Below are 15,274 nucleotides of genomic sequence, written 5' to 3'. Positions count from 1 at the left end.
GTGAGTAACAGCTTTTCTTAATATCTGAAACAATGAAGAATACAGGTTTTTGAACTGTTTTACTGTTTTAAATTAATAACTTCACATCTGCTTAAAAAGATAACACTGTCCTGAATAAAGCACGACTTTCTAGCTTTGTATAATGACTTTTTCAGATGATACTACAGAGAGCCATAGAATAGGAGATGAACCTTAATTAATACTCTTTCAATTACAATATATTTCACTGCCATATTCTTCTAATATTCATGAACTAGTGAGGAGCTGGTTATAAATCTAATGACTAGGAAACTAAAGGAATATGAGAGTGCAACTCCATCTCCTCCTAGAGAAGACAACTATTTAATTCCTACCTTCCATGCATTATTCAAATCTTTGCTTTTAAAAGTATAGACAGCGATCCAAATCCTGCCATCGCTGATATACAGAAAATACATAACTATTAACATTTCATTGGAAGTTCATTTCGGTTTTGTTCAAGTTGCGTGATGGGAAACGTAGCCTTGTGCGGATTACTTTCTGGGGCAATACACAGCTGCTTTTGGCCATTTCTTTTTGCAGATGTTGTAATGACTATGTGTTATAGCAGCTTTAGTGATGGTGAGTTTTAAGCTCTTTGAGAACCAGAACTTAGGTTGCTAATATTGCTGTTGGCAGGAGACCTGGTGGTACCAGGCTGTGCTGTTTGTTGTGAGATAATGCTCTTGCTTGTTTAAATTGAAAAAAAGAAGTCATAAAAGAGATGGAATTAGTTTTTACCCAGCATGTTGGAAGGGGTCGGTGCCACATATTCTTCCTTTTGAGGTGGAGTTCTGATACTTCAGCTTTTAGCTCTGTGTGTGTGTGTAACCTGTTGACCTCCGCTCACAATGCTTTACCCGCCGCCTCTGACCCTGCTCTGACTAGCTTGCAGCTGATTATGGTGGAACCCAAAACAGGCCATGCTTGACCCTGAACTAAGAGATAGATTGCTGGATTTGAGAGAGTCAGAGAAAGCTTTGCTCTAGACTGTGTACAGGATGAAATAAAAATAAAATAATCTTTTCTCAGAAAATTGCTACAGTGACTTAGCAAGACATAAATTTGATTGTTACTGGTTTGGGTTTTTTTTCCTACCCAAGGCTAATGGCATTGAGTTGATGTAGCTGGCTTCATATAGTGCATATTCAGGATACTGACCTCAGACCATGCTGGCTAACCTTTGAAGGCCACTGCTGTTGGCTGGTCCTTGCCACCATCACTGCCAGCCCCCAAGAAGTGCAGTCCTTCTTCTGGGATAACTCACAGGATAATAGCCATTTCCCTGGAAAGGCTTCTCATGCATAAGCATATTTTCAGGTTCACACATTTGAGATAAAAATCACGTTTAATAAAAGTTGGCAAGGCAAACAACAGTATGTACAGTTGTTTTAATTAGCAGCTTTCCTTTGCTATTGCATTTGAGATATAAGATAGGAGAGTGCAGTCGTAAAACAGAATGACTTTTGAAAATGATTATTTGAAAAATATTTTTTAACAATAAATAAATCAAAAATCATGTCCACAGCTCCTGCAGTTTAAAAATAACAGCTGACAAAGGAAATAGATCTTGATAGTAACATATAAGTGTGAAAGAAACCACTTTTCAGTTGACTACTCCAAAAGTCATTAACTAGCAATGTGCTGACAACATAGGAAAAATAACCTCACAGAGACTTTTAGTAGTTTTCCTAGTGAGTTTCAGGTAATGTCAAAGTCAGTTTAGGAATTTAATGCAACAATTATATCCTTAATTATTTCATATTACATTATGTGGGTGGTTTTTGTTGACTAGCTCACAAAATGTAAAACTCACCATTCATCCCAAACATTAAGTGCCAATTACTTTCATAATGAAAATTGATCCTACTTGTAATTTAAGATCAAACCAATTACCATGCTCCTGAGGTTAACAGGAGTTTTGATATTATTAAATAGACACTATATTCTAAATTCTTTCCTCACTTCCAAGTTTACTTGAATAGCCTATTCTTTGAACAACTACACGCAGAAAACTACTTTCTCAGCAAAGATCGCCTGACCCTGTGATTAAATCAGGACCATCGACCATTGCCTGGACTGGCAAGCAGCAGTCAATACCTGCTCCAAGTAGACAGTGATGCACTTTGATGGAGCTGAAGTGATGCAACAAAGTGGAAGCTGATTCATTATCTGGATAGATAGATAACCTTTTAGTTGGTGCATTTTATCTATGTCTATTTATGAGGTGGACAACGAATAGTAAAAAACACAGCTATTTATTTGTAGTGTTTTGGGACAACTCCATAATGACTGGAGCATGAGTGAGTGATGCTGCATCATCTCAAGATGATACAAACAAGATGAGAAATTCCCTTCCTGCTGGCCACTCTTTAATAACATTAGCTGTGCATTCCCTAGAATAAATCATTTTTTTTTATCAAGAAGGGAATATTTTTCAGCAAAGGAAACACTGAATTCCTCAAATAATTTTTATGTAGTGGTGTTTTTGGTTTTTTTTTTTTTTTAATAAAAGTGTCTCTAACCCTTTTCAGGATTAATGTGCACTTGTACTTGAGCATTTGGGGGCTCAGACCTTCAACATCCAGCATGTTGCATCTTTCATAAGTCAGCAGTGACGGGATCTGAGTCAAATTCTTCTATCATTTATTACTTTTTCAAGTGTTCCTGTTATTAAAGGACACAATCATTAATTCTGGCTTGCTTTTACTACTTCCAAAGAAAGAAAACATTAGATTTAATAAGATGATAAGATTTAAGTCCAAGATGTGACTGGACAATAATAGATGATCTTATCTAGGCTCCCTTTCCCATGAAAGGCTGGACCAGATGATCTTTTGAGGTCCCTTCCAACCCAGGCATGCAAGCTTTAAAAAGAAGGAAAAAATATGTTTGGACATAGGAAATAATACCTAAACCATCTTATTCTTCTGTGATCAAGTCCAATTTCTTTGCTGTTTAACCTCAAGGGAAGGGTTCCCAGGAGAGACTTCTCAAACACCAGGGGAACCAGGATTTGTCAGATTTATCTCATTTTGGGTTCTTGGTACTTGTCTGACAGGTGACAGCATGGAGATGCTGCTGCTGCACTCCCAGGTGGGAGGGACACAACAGGATCTCTGCAGACCCCTTGAATTCCAAGTGCATTTCCCTGTCAGTTTGGAATAACCAGATTCCCTGATACTTAATTTCTTATTTTATTTTTTTTAAAAAGCTTATTTGTCCAGCTTAAGGGGATGAGCCAAAACACAGCTTTCCCAGAGGAATGGGTCAAAATATCTCCCTACTGTGTGCCTATATTGAATTAATCTACCATCATGACTTGTACTTCAATAAGCATATCACAGAATCACGGAATGGTTTGTGTTGGAAAGGACCTTAAAGACCACCCAGCCCCACCCCCTGCCCTGGGCAGGGCCCCCTCCCCCCAGCCCAGGCTGCCCCCAGCCCCATCCAGCCTGGCCTTGAGCACTGCCAGGGATGGGGCACCCACAGCTGCTCTGGGCAGCCTGGGCCAGCGCCTCGCCGCCCTCACGGGGAACAATTTCTGCCTCACAGCTCATCTGCATCTCCCCTCTCCCAGCTTAAGGCCATTCCCCTTTATCCTATCACTACATGCCCCTGTAAGAAGCTCCTTCTCCGGTTTTCTTGTTGTTCCTTTTGGGTGCTGGGAGCTGCTCTAAGGTCTCCCCAGAGCCTTCTCCTCCCTAGGCTGAACAGCCCCAACTTTCCCAGCCTGTCCTCATTTGTTAGGATTTATAATTATTGTTATAAATATGGTTAAGATGATTATGCTGGGCAATATAAATCAGTTAACAATAAAGAAAGTTGATTACTTAATTAAATATAATACTGTAAAGAGTTTTCTATTATTATTTTTTAAATATAATTGAATATATATGTTTACAGTGATGCTATTTCTTTTATTTAAAGACAAAAAAGGGTTATAAAATGTTATGGTTATTTCAGCTGTCTTCCCCTGGAAAAAAAAAAAAAAAAAAAAGTGATTTGACTCTTCATGTCAAGGTTCACTAACGTGGAGGCAATCTTTGAGCTATTATTGAAGATATGATAATTTCATTGCTATAAAGCTAACTGTTTAACTGTTATAATGCCCTGTCCCCAGTAAATTGTAAATTAAACCTTTGAAATTCACTGTCTCCCTGTGACACAGATACCGGTGTTTTGTAATTGCAGTACAAATTGCTTTCCAAGGAGATCGTGTTAAGCTCTTGATTTCTTCCGTGACATTCCTGGAGAGGTGAAGTTCTTTATACTTATCATTAAAACTCAGCGATCTATACAAATCACTTCCCAGTGTGGCACTCACCCTGTTACTCCAAGACAGATAACTGGTGCATCCTGGATGAGCTTCAGCTTGCTTCTGGGTGACAGATAAGAAATTCCGTTGGACGAGTTTCTGCTGTGATAGACAGAAGTAATATCTCTGGCAGCAGGAGTACTCTACCCCTTCAGCCTCTATAAAGTTAACACTTTTGGAGGAAACAGTTTTTATGCAAAAGGAGATTCACAAGAATGTCTTGGGAAATCCTCCACCATGTGCTCCCATATGGAGTTAATGTCTCAGGTGCAGGCAGAAACCCGCAGCAGATGAGCTGACATTTACACCTTGACCCAGAAACATAGATATGACCTGGAGTTGTTTTGCTGAACTTTTAGGGAGCGAAGCTGATTTAATTCAAAATCAGAGCTTTCATAGGGAAAGTTCTGTATTGGTAAAATTGTCCACCTGTATTTGGCAGAGGAAAGAGGGGAGGGTAGCTCCGGTAGCTCCCTGGGTAAAGCTGCTCTTCAGCATCACTCATCTGGAAAGTTAAGACTGAAAATTGTTCTGATTGGCCCAGACTTATTTTGTTTTCATGTCTTCTTTGAGATATGGCAGTGGAAAACAGTGAAATCAAGACAATAACCAATTTGGGAAAATGTAATCCACCTCTACTCTCACTGGGTGCTTTTTTGTCTTTTTATACCCGGAGTTGCACTCTGACTCCAGTGGACCCAAAGCAAGCCAAGAAGTTTGAGCTGCCTAGCATGTCCCTTCCTGGGGCCCTGCTTGCTGTGTGTGTTCACCTGAAGGCAGAGGACACTTTTGGTTCTTGGGGTAATTTTGAGGATTGGTGGCACTTTCCCATGGTACATAGATAATTCTCAGGCGTTCAGTAAGCATTGGTATTTTCACCTGGAAAAGAAGCTAGGTGTGATAAAAATGAGATGTTGAGCTCTTTTGCTCTTACATACTGGCCAATATCTTGATGTCTCAATGTGGAGGCAGTGCAGGTAGGGAATATAACTTTAGGACTGAAGGGTCAAAACTTTAAAAATTAATTCAAGACCTTATAATTAATGAAAGTACTAATCCAGCACATCATTGCTGCATTTGAGTTTAAAGGAATTTAAGACATTGTGTTCTCATGGGGAAGCACATCCCCCAGTGAGGACAAACATTTAGGAGCTGGAAAAATAACCTGTGGGTTTTCAGCTTTTTGAGTCACATTGGGATGTCTGTCGTATCTCTTCCAGGTAGGGAAATTATTTCTAGTTTTGTCTTCCAAAAAGTATTTTGTACCCATATCATCAGAGGAGGCTTTAGAAAAATAGAAAGGAGCAAGAAGCCAAGCTCTCCTGACTCAGAGCTCAGTTTTTAGGGCTACGCAAAGGGAAGGTCCCTGTGCACCAGGGATGCAGGCAGAACAGTTCAGAAAAATACTTCTTTGTATTTGCATTGCAGCTCATGGGTACCTAAGAAAGCTGTTGCATAGCCATGATGTTTCCTCATATGATCAAATCTTAGATAAAACTTCTTAGATATTCAAGAAGGTAGCTACTGTGGGTTTTTTTCTCTTTTTATGTAGTGTAGTTTTTTTTAACTTCTGGCACTTAATCTTTTATGTTGTCAGGACTATGGTTGTTCTTACATAATGAGGTAGAGCAAAATGGCAGAAACTGTCTCTGCTAATAATAATGATATTTGTTCTATCCCTCTGTGTGTGTAAAATGACTGCACAATTAAATGCAGTGTAGGCAGGAAGCAAAACTGGCTTTGCATTTGATCTACTTATAAAATAACATGCTCTTCCTTTTTAGAAAACACAAGCTAATCTGCCATAGGTAAAATGTTTTGTTTTTCCTTTTTCTAGGACAGGCAAAACAGTGGACTTGAATACAGACACTGCTTGGAAATGAGTCTGTGGTCAACATGCCAGTGCTGATGACAAATGCCGTTATTCAAAAACAGCTTTGCACTGCAGTTTGCAGGAGTTGGAATTCAGTACTTAGATGACGCTCCAGATCATTTTGATATCAGGGAACAAATTTGGGTCAGTACTGTCTGATTTACTGCTGAAATACTTTGCTTCATTGTAGAGTACCTAAAGTTTCTTTCATAAGGGTACAACAACCAATTGAAAAATGTTTTTAGAAGATAGGCACTTTACACCCCCCTATTAAGAGATAAATTCCTGTCAGATGCTTTTCACACTCAGAAATGCTTTCTATACTCAGGAGCTTTGAAAAAGATCAACAGGTATCATGGGAAGGGTGAAATTAGGGAATGGTGACACAAGACATGCCATCAGCATTGTGAGAACCCCCTGCATCGCTGTGTCCAGCTCTGGGGCCCCCAACATAAGGAGGACATGGACCTGTTGGAGTGAGCCCAGAGGAGGCCACGGAGATGGTCAGGGGGCTGGAGCCCCTCTGCTATGGCACCGGGCTGGGAGAGCTGGGGCTGCTCAGCCTGGGGAGGAGAAGGCTCCGGGGAGACCTTAGAGCAGCTCCCAGCACCTACAGGGGCCGGCAAGAAGCTGGAGAGGGGCTTTGTACGTGGGCACGTGGTGACAGGCCAAGGGGGAATGGCCTTAAGCTGGGAGAGGGGAGATGCAGATGAGCTGTGAGGCAGAAATTGTTCCCCGTGAGGGCGGCGAGGCGCTGGCCCAGGCTGCCCAGAGCAGCTGTGGGTGCCCCATCCCTGGCAGTGCTCAAGGCCAGGCTGGATGGGGCTGGGGGCAGCCTGGGCTGGGGGGAGGGGGCCCTGCCTGGGGCACGGGGTGGGACTGGGTGGGCTTCAAGGTCCTTTCCAACACAAAGCATTCTATAACTGTACCCAGATGTGCAGGCTGCCAATGCTCCTCGACAGGCAGGGACAGATACCCAGGGACAGGGAGTCTGGGTGAAAAACCTTAAATAAATTAAAGTTAGATCTAGTAAGAGATTAAGGAAAGAGAGACAGAATGCTCGCTGATTTACCATCTATATGCTTTACTACAGCTTTGGTGGTACCTGGAGTTTGTAGGGCAAGGTAAGATATGTATCTCCAAAGTCATATAAAGAAGAGTAGAAAAATATAAAGAGTGTAATTTACTCATTCAAAGTTCAGAAACCGATGGGCACCAATCAGTAGGGGCGCAGGCAGAAAGCCCCCTCTGCCTCCTGCCTGGGGAGCAGCATGGAGCAGGTGGGTGTGAGTTCACTAAGACTCACTCCTCGCACCCCGGGGGGGGGGGGGGGGGGGGGGGGGGGGGGGGGCTAAGAACCAGCTTTTTACCATACCTCAAAAAGAAGGACAAAGAACAAACCATATAAATAATGAGTCCCAGTCTCTTGTTTCCCTTCTTGCACCTTCTGAAATACTTTTCCTATCTTTCCCAGCTCACCTTCTAACATTATTTTTCTGATGGAAGGAGGAAAAGGAAACTGAGAGGTGTCTTGCTGGGAGCAGACAACTTGCATGAAGAGCATGGGAAATCCAACACTTCCCTCCCTGGCTCCCCTAAACGAAGAGAAGAGAAGAGAAGAGAAGAGAAGAGAAGAGAAGAGAAGAGAGAAGAGAAGAGAAGAGAAGAGAAGAGAAGAGAAGAGAAGAGAAGAGAAGAGAGAAGAGAAGAGAAAAGAGAAGAGAAAAGAGAAGAGAAAAGAGAAGAGAAAAGAGAAGAGAAAAGAGAAGAGAAAAGAGAAGAGAAAAGAGAAGAGAAAAGAGAAGAGAAAAGAGAAGAGAAAAGAGAAGAGAAAAGAGAAGAGAAAAGAGAAGAGAAGAGAAGAGAAGAGAGAAGAGAAGAGAGAAGAGAAGAGAGAAGAGAAGAGAAGAGAAGAGCCATGCATTTTCTGAAACAACAGTCCTAAGTACTGTCTCACAAGAGATACGAAATAACAGAGTTTGATGTGTATTGTCTAAGGAGGGGAGGTTCTGTGCCACAGTATTTTAACTGCCCCTGCTTTGCTCATCTCCCACGAGCTGTGGTGTTTGACTGGGGTTGTGGCACGCAGCGAACTCTAGACGCTATGGTTTAACACATAAACAAGTACAGTATCATTTCCCTATGTACATAAAATTATAGTAACGAATTACTCATATTCTAGGCTAAAGTATGAATTCAAAAGATATGAAAGTATATAATGCATCTTTCTGAAGACGTTTTAGAATATTTATGAAAACAATTCATAAAATTAAATCCCATTAGTTCTAGATTAGCACTTGACATTTGTCAGACTAATAACTTTTCTTTGCTAGAGGGGACACCCTGACTTTCAATAATGCTTAATGGGTTTTCTTCCTGATATCTTTTTGGCAGTGTTATTTTTATTCTTACTTATACAAATGACACTGATCTGACAGGATTGCATTTTTATCTGGGATGCAATCTTTAATCTGCCCTTTTCTGCCAGCTATATACATGCACATGTACAGTTGGCATTTCCAGCTAAACTACTTGTGTATTTTGTGTGCTCAACAGTCAGCTTAAACATGACAATTCACACCCATTAATAATAGCTAAATCATATATTTTTATGTCAATGCTGACAAAGTTCTTTATATGGTTACCTGTGTGTTTGGAAGGGAAGATTGCCTTGGTGTGATTAATATATCACAAATATTTATGAACCGTATCCACTGGGCTGTCATACTCTATACCAGAGACAATTTTTATAGACATTTTTTAAGATACATATCTTACTTCCATGGGCAAACAAAATGCAGGAAGTAGTAACAGCTACATCAAACAGGTATTTTTTCTCACTTGATTTAAATGTTGTAATAGAGCAAGCTTCAGCCTTGCAGATAGAAAAAACTTTGATGTTTGTGAGTGTCAGATCAATACAGTATCTTTAAAATTACACTAAGTTGTCTTAGCTGGAAATGAGAATCTGAGAAGAGTATCTTTACCACAGCCTGGTATACACCTATGTTTCCACCCTGCAAGTTCCTGATTGCATGGTACCAATGATTAGAAAGCATCAGCTAATAAGAATGTCCTTACTAGATACTTAAATTTGTTATCTTAATTACTGTAGAGTTTTTCCCTTGCTATAACCTACTCCTTTACCTTCGGTCTCCTACCTAGTCACCTAGGCTGAATCTACGGACAGAAAGCACTCCCATCGTACATGACATGCATATTTTCATAACTTGTCAATAGAAAGTGGAATTACATTATTTACCTTGCCTTTCAGATCTTTCTGCTTGGCCATTGAAGAAATGCTCATTTTCACCTGGGAGCGTATTATTTATATGAGTGATTGCGCTGACTTTGGACACAAAGGTAAAAAAATGCATCTGAGTTCTCACAAAAGGGCTGGAAACTGTAAGTGGACTAGCAGTAGGCAAAATCTCGCACTCAAGGCAGTAAAAAATGTGCCTCTGTGTACATGCTCCAGCATCAGCACTTTCTCCTCTGGCTTAAAACCAGCTCTAAAATGCAGACCTGAACACTTTCCAGGGAGAGCGGTGTCTGCCCAATGCCTTGGCTGGGTTTCCCTCCAGGTTACAGGGAAGGCAGTAAGGTTTGAAGTTTCTGATCTACCAAATGTTGAAGCTGGATTTATTTTGGCATCTAACCATAGTAGGTATGCACTGAATGTTGAATTTCTAACACATAAATAAATAATAAACTAACCTGGCAAAAATTACCTTTAAAATAATGCACTTCACTGTGAAAGTGGTTTGCAGAAACTTTCTCATAGATCTTCAAAACCATTTGAACTTTGAACTTCTGTGGCCTTAAAGGATTCTAATTTAAGCAAAAGACAGGCTTAGCTAGCAACAAAACACCACAGTAAGAACTGGCCCCAGTACTGAGCCCTGGGGAACACCACTCGTGACCAGTGTCAGCTGGATGTAACTCCATTCCCCAACACTCTTTGGACCCAGCAATCCAGCTAGTTTTTTATCCAGTAAAGAGTACACCCACCCAAGCCATGAGCTGCCAGTTTCTCCAGGAAAATGCTGTGGGAGATGGTGGCTTTACTGAAGTCCAGGTAGACAACACCCACAGCCTTTCCCCATCCACTAGGTGGGTCACCTTGTCACAGAAGGAGATCGGGTTCATCCAGCAGGACCTGCCTTTCACAAACCCACCCTGGCTGGGTCTGATCCCCCGGTTGTTCTGTTTGTGCCACATGGTGGCATTCAGGATGATGTGCTCCATAACCTTTTCCAGCACCAAGGTCGGGCTTACAGGTCTGTAGTTCCCCAGATCCTGCTTTCTGCCCTTGTAGATGGGTATTACATTGCCTGACCTCCAGTCAACTGGGACCTCCCTGGTTTGCTGGGAATGCTGATAAATGATTGAATGATTGATTGAAGATGATTGCACAGAACATAAAAGTTTTATTTTTCTTGAAGAATCAAAAAAGAAATAGTGTCTTATCTTCCACATCTGTAGCCTTCTTTGGGTCAAGGCTTAGCTCAAAAGCTCTTTTGTAGATATTTTCCTGTGATTCCAGTACTCTTTTGTTTGTTTTGGGTTTTTGTTGTTTTTTTTTTTTTCTGTCTGCAGCTTCAAAACCAGCAGCTTGCATATGGGCTTTCTACATGCCTTTGTTTTTTTGGATAAATATATTTATCTTTAGACTGGAAAATATGATTAGTGCCACAGTCTTGCTTCATAATGAAACATAATGAATTAAGCCAACTGATTTAAAGGCAAGATGGTGGTAATTTCAGTGTATATGCAGTTCTGCAGTAGATAAGAAAAAAGGCTACGAAAGAGCAAACAGGATAAGTTGTAGTAGATAAATTAAAATGAAAAAGATCAGTTTTTATGAAAAATAATCATTGTGTACATCATGTTTTCTTTTTTATATAGTACCTACCACTAAAAATCCACTGCTAGCTATAAGAACATTTTAATAAAGGCTATTAAAACTCATAGCTGTGATATACAGTCTTAAGTATAAAAAAATATGGGAAACATTTATAGTGCTTATTACCATTTCTGCAATAATCTTTTAAGACCTCTGGCAGGTATTTCTCCTTCATTGGGATGCTTTTATTGGAAAACAGTGTTCCTTTGAGCCTTTCCTGAGAAAAGGAGCTGGGGGTCTTATTAAACAGGGAGGTACTTAGTGAGTTGAGATGCCTTCAGCTGGGGCAGAACTTGTGCGAGGTGGGCCTGTGTGCTTCACTTGGACCCTCATCTTCCTGCTTCAGGAGTGTGCTCCCATATCCTGGCTCTGCGAAACATGAGGAGTATCTCTAGTGGACCACATAGAGGATAAAACAAGTAGGATAATATAGATTGTATTTACTATTAACCATTGGACTGTGGGACATTAATGGAACACATTTGACCCTTCCTTTCTCTGGGCAGCATGTGTTAATGGCTGTTTAATGGAGAAGCAGCTTTGGCTTGAAGTGCAAGCACTACTTAATGAGCTGATATGGTGAAAAATCACACAGGAGCTCCCAATAAGTGCACTGTTTGTTTCCCTCATCATTGTGGCAGTTATTGTCATCTCTGTCACATGCATTTTATTCCAGATAATGAGATCCACGGGTAGCACTTCTCTGGGTGGGAGCACTGGGACTCCATGGGATCTCCATCTATGGCACAAAATGCCTTGGAGAAGTGCAGCAAAATGGGATTGGGGTTAGAGTTAATTAATGCCTGCAGACAATGAGACAAAGGACAATTTGAGGTGAATATTGTCCTCTTTGTGTGTGAGAGATCCCATTGTCACAGCAAGGAAATGAGGAGGACTGAAGAGGGCATTGTCTGGCACACAGCATGCTTCCTGGCTTTAGCAAGAAGCTTTTGAAGAATTTTATAAATGTTTTTATTGTTCAGTTACTTCTGCACCTTTAATGTTTTCTCACATATTCCTCATACGGAAAAGGCACATTATTTTGTTCCAGTACTGTACAAAATTAGCCATATCTCAGGGAAAACATCTCGGGGTCATTGCAACTAGATTAATAAATATTGTATGAGTGCTGAACGTTCAGTAGCTGTAATTAAAGTTAATGGGAGGCTTGCAATTAGAAATAGGGAGAGGGGAATCATAAAAAGCAAAGCTACTCAAATTATTTATTGCAGACGTTTAGACCTTGATCATTCAGAGAACCTCATGTTTAATAGGTGTGTGCTAAGTGGCTGCTTTGGTTTTGGCTGTTGTCTGCAAAATGTTGTTTTGATGGTTATTGGTTTTTGGGGGGGTGGTGGTGTGTGAATCTGGGGAATGCATCATCCGTGACCAAACGAGGATTTTCCCACACCTTCTGGGGGCTGTATGTGAAGTGCTGGTGGTGTGGGTAGCCATAACTGGGTCCAGTTGCACCATAGCTGTTGCCTGATAGGAAGATCAAACCCTTGCTAATTATTTCTACATCAAGTGAAGTGTGTCCTTTTTTCAGCTGGTGTGGTTTTTTGATGCATCTAGCGAATATGGTGTGTTTTTTTACTGAAGAGAGTTCTTTGAACTGAAGTTGTTGAATGTTTGTGAAACATGAGTGTATATGGGACTGCCAAGGCAGCGTTTGCAGGTGCCCCAGGGCAGGAGCAGCCCTGTAGCCTGAGAGACTGGGGCAGCTGGCAGCAAGGACAGCACACCAAAAGACTGGTTGACTTGGCAGGGGATGAATAAGATAAAAGAAAAAAGTAACAAAGACAGAATACTATTAATTGCTATGAAGTAACAATTTGCTTCCTGAACTTGTCCAAAAGCATTTTTTCCTAATTTTTTGATTAATTTCTGATGAGTTACAGGCCAACATGTAACTTTATTGCTTCATTACTGCATAAACAGATATTAATATACTTTTAAGGGTATATTAAAGTCTTCATTTGTGTTAGGAGTTTTCTACTTGACAAGTGAAGGGATTTTTAAGCAGTGTTTTCAGTCCACATATTGGTTTATGTTCTAGAGAAGAGTTACCAGACTTTCCATGGAGCAGATGAGAGGACTGCAGTCATTTGTTGTTAATGATAAGTTTTATTAAAGAAAGAGTTTAAGACAACTGTGTTGCATTCAGTTTAAAGCCAAAATGAAATTACAGGCCAGGCTCTAAGGAGTTTGTGGAAGAGCTGGGTCTTGAGAGGCTGGCTGAGGCCATGGGGTGATTGGGATGGGCAACTAACCCTGCCCATGGCAGGGAGTGGGAACTAGATGATCTTTAAGGTCCCTTCCAACCCAAACCGTTCTGTGACTCTGTGAAGTGCTGAAGAAGGGGATGAAGGATCTGCCCTACATGTCAACACTCATCTGTGAAGAACCTGCCTTGGACTTCTCTCACTCTTTTGTTTACCACTCTGCTTTTGGAAATATCCATCCTAAGCTACTGTGCTGATTCGGATTCATACATTTATTCATTTATTTCTGTAGACAGAGAGGAGCCATTCTGCTACAGGTTACCTGAGTATTTGCTGTAGCTATGGGTGGCTCACAAAGCCAGCCTGACACTCCAGTGAGCTCTGGGAAAGATTTTGGTTTATTTCTCATTGTCCTACTTTGATTTGATTGTTAATAAATTAAACTAATTTTCCCCAAATTAAGTCTGTTTTGCCCATGACAGTAATTGGTGAGTGATCTCCCTGTCCTTATCTCGACCCATGAGCCTTCGGTTATGTTTTCTCTCCCCGGCCCAGCAGTGATAGAACAGCTTTGGTGGGCACCTGGCCTTCAGCCAGGGTCAATCTGCCACAGCTAGGAATTTTTTTTTCACTGAAAGGGTGGTCAGGCATTGGAACAGGCTGCCCAGGAAAGTGGTGGGGTCATCATCCCTAGAGGTATTTAAAAGACGTGTAGATGTGGTGCTTAGGGACAGGGTTTAGTGATAGACTTGGCAGTGCTGGGTTAACGGTTGGACTCAATGATGTTAAAGGTCTTTTCCAACCTAAACGATTCTCTGATTCTATGATTACAGAGGATTGCAGCAGCATGAACCTTCCCTGACATGGTCTTGAGTGGGGATTTGGGAGTTCTGATGTGTGGAGAAAATCCATGGGTGAGACAAACGCACTGTGCCTCATGAGACCCCAGCACAGGGGCAGGACCAGCTTTGCCCAGCTCTCCCCATGCCCACTAAGCAATTTCACCAGCAGCTTGTGAAGCTTGGTCTTAGCCAGTAAATCTGCTTTTGAGTTATTTGCAGTTCCAGCGACAATCCGGGTTGTTAATTTCAGGACTAGGTCTCTGAACAGAGCAGTCTTTCTGGGATACATCCAGCATTGTGCTACCTGAGTGTCTGCAACCGTAACAGTTTCAGTACCTTCTGCCAAACCCTCTTACCGGCGCGGCAGGGCTTTGCCAGTGTTACTTGTGCTGCCCTTGGCTAATTTTATATCCAGATAAATACCAGACCCCCCTGCAAACCAGACCCCAAATCTCAAGTTAGGCACACACAGAAAATGAGGAAAAATATCTATTATTGCCATCCCAAATTTTAATCTCTTTTCTAATAAGCATCACAATTCTGGCAATATGAATTGAGCTTTTTGTTGATTTTTAATACACCCATCTGCTGCAGTAGTCCAGGAGGAGAAATAATCACGGATGTAGGTGAGAGATCTTGTTTTGTGTTGGAAAGATGCCATAGCAAACAGAAGGACGATTGTTTGGTCTTGAGATCTGGGCTTTTGTAATCCAAAAGCCCCTCATGTTTGTTAAGCAATACAAGATTTCCATCAGCTTTTCCTATCCGGTGCACAAATCTCAGGTTCACTGGGCAGAAAACTAGTACTGGGTGCTGAAGTTTGGTATGGAATCAGATGATTTACAAGAGCAAAAGCAGAGGACAGAAATGTAAATTCATACTGTCATACGACCAGCAGGCTGGACCAAAAAATACTGATCAACTACTTCTAGTTGAAAAAAATGTACCTTTTTAAATAAAACCAGGATTGTTACATGAGATTGAGTTTAGACATGACACAATATTCATTCTTTCCCTTAAATTTCACATCCACTTTGAAGTTATCACAGAAAGTCACAGCTTTATTTCAGCAAAATTCAAATTAATGCT

The 15,274-nt window shown here is 41.1% G+C and overlaps 1 protein-coding gene across 1 annotated transcript in view; it reads left to right on the top strand.

The window, feature by feature from the left end:
• The window catches only part of LOC308070075 (uncharacterized protein), a 160,336-nt gene that overhangs the window by 65,136 nt on the left and 79,926 nt on the right, over positions 1–15,274 (top strand). The gene's annotated exons all lie outside the window — the stretch shown is intronic.

Source organism: Falco punctatus (genome assembly GCF_963210335.1).
Source record: "Falco punctatus genome assembly, chromosome: 9".
Taxonomy (NCBI): Eukaryota; Metazoa; Chordata; class Aves; order Falconiformes; family Falconidae; genus Falco; species Falco punctatus.
The sequence above is the reverse complement of the archived record's forward strand: the minus strand, read 5'-3'. Positions and strand labels throughout refer to the sequence as shown.